At 47.1% G+C, this 2,196-nt stretch overlaps 1 protein-coding gene across 1 annotated transcript in view; it reads right to left on the bottom strand.

The window, feature by feature from the left end:
- LOC104124215 (potassium voltage-gated channel subfamily A member 5) overlaps positions 1-257 on the bottom strand; it is a 2,640-nt gene extending 2,383 nt beyond the window's left edge. The window contains exon 1 of the mRNA XM_035892057.1: positions 239-257. The gene's annotated coding sequence lies outside the window, so the exon portion shown is untranslated. The remainder of the gene's footprint in view (positions 1-238) is intronic.
- Positions 258-2,196: the final 1,939 nt, after the last annotated feature.

Below are 2,196 nucleotides of genomic sequence, written 5' to 3'. Positions count from 1 at the left end.
GCCCGCCGCCGCAAGCAGGGGATTAGGGTGCGGCCCCCACGCGTGGATTACTCGCTAAAGGGATTGAAGGGAGGGAGGGCGCTGACTGTAAACCCCCACTCACCTATAATGAAAATCATAATCGAAGCCCCGGGGATTCCTGGCGCCTGTTGGCGTGTGCCCCCCCCCCGCCCCCACACACAGTACAATGAGAACAAAGGAAGAAATTGTTTGTTTTTTTTCTCTTTGCTTTGCTCTCCCCCTTCCTCCCCCCCCAGTTTATCATGGAATTGGTGCAGCTCCAAAAGGTGCTCCCGAAGCCAACAGACGACAACATTTCTACCAGGCTACCTTCGTGTTAGCGTTTGCAAACCGGGACCGTGCTTTCCCTTTGATGCATTCTTAAGCCCACAGACAAGTCTGATACGTTTCAGTAGATGCACATTTTATTAGAGAAAATGAATTGAAGCAGCTTTACACAATAAGTTCAATTACAGTTCAGTAATACAATCAATGCTAAGATCTTGTATTCAAACCGTGAGCTCATCTATTCTATTCAAGGACTAGAGTGGAATATACTAAATATGTATACATATACGTATGTAGGATTAAATGGTATATATACCACTCCACTCTTGTGAAGTTTCAGGGTTTCTACCAAATTCAAGTACAGAAAATATTAAATTAAGTGAAAAAGCATTTTGCATTCCAGCTGGCATCACTGCAGTGGCACGTCTACCGAATCCTTGTGGTAGCACTCCTAGCTCCACCGAATAGTATACCTAGATTCACAAGGATTAGTGGGTTTTCACTTAAGTTAAAACATTACTTCTCTGTATGAAATATGCCCAAAGATATTAAAAACAGTGCCAAAATAGAAAACCATAATTATATCAAATGATTACTCTAAGTGATGATTCGCCCATGACATGGTCATGTTCTGTAATTTACCTCTGAGAACTGAGCACAGAATCACTGTGCTGGTGACGCAAAGGAACACTTCACGTAAGAGGTTCCTAGAAGCGAAATGACAGGTAGATTTTCTAGAGCAGCCCTTTGAAAATAATGGTACTTTGATTTACAGGAGCAGTCCTTTAACAGAATCATGTGTCGAATCTGCAAAATGTAGTATAATGCCCTTTGGGACTAGCAAACTCTGCAATAAATACAGACGCACCTGAGCACCCTAACAAGTAACCAGTGCATGTCAGAGATTATAACCAGAGGAAGGGCTTGCACACTGGAGAATTAGTCTGGTTTTCCAGCTCTGTCAGCTCCTCTAACACAAGATGTTCTCCCTCCAAACCTTGCCTCAGGAATAATAATTTATTTCAAGAGGAAGCATCCCTAGACAAGTTCTATAGACCTCCCGGAGGCAGTGCCAGTCAAAATCAATAACTTGCACCCCAGGAACTGTGGCACCTGGCTATCACAACAAACGCCTTTGGAGTCCGCTCAGTGAATATGTCCCTTCCACAGGGCTAGTCAAAGGCATCCACAGATGCTCAGCGGCGCTTTCATCTGCGTGAGAATACAACCAGTAACGCAACACAAAACAGGCGAGCTGCCGGCACCTGTGCCTGCTCCCTCACCTCTGTACATTTTTCATTCAGCCTGCCGTTCCTGCATGCGTTTGAACACACACCCCCTTCTCCCCATCCTGCAAAACCCCCTTCCAGGGACCTCCTCCCACAGGGGTTACATTTAGCCTTTGCTTGCAACCACCCTGCGTTTCTGTGACCTGTCATTGCATTAGACGAGTCTCCACAGGACAAACCCCAGCCCTCTAGAAGGACACACACGTGCTAAGAATCATGGATCTTCCCCCACCCCCCGCCTCGACCCTTTCAAGCACCCCTCATAAAAAAACCACATCCATTCTCAACCCTGTTCCTACACTTCAGTTCCCACTCCTGGAAGCACTTTAAAAGACTCCCCTGCGCAGTAAGGGCGCGCGGGGCTGTGGCAGCCTGCCTTCTGGGGACACAGCCTAGGGGGGCGGCCGGTGAGGCACCATGCAGAGGGGAGGAAAGCGTACAGAGGGCTGGGAAACTTGCTGCCTTTCAAACGGTTGCATCCACTCCGCCATTCCTTCATCAACAACAGGGAGCAGCACTTCTCTGATGCCTGGAAGAGATTATGCTGAATTTAAATTCTCCCTTGATTAAACCCCCAAGTTTCTAGCCCTTCTGAATGTTGTGTTGCAGTGTTCACATC

The sequence above is a fragment of the Egretta garzetta genome, unplaced genomic scaffold (assembly GCF_000687185.1).
Source record: "Egretta garzetta isolate BGI_Z169 unplaced genomic scaffold, ASM68718v1 scaffold293, whole genome shotgun sequence".
NCBI lineage: Eukaryota > Metazoa > Chordata > Aves > Pelecaniformes > Ardeidae > Egretta > Egretta garzetta.
The sequence above is the reverse complement of the archived record's forward strand: the minus strand, read 5'-3'. Positions and strand labels throughout refer to the sequence as shown.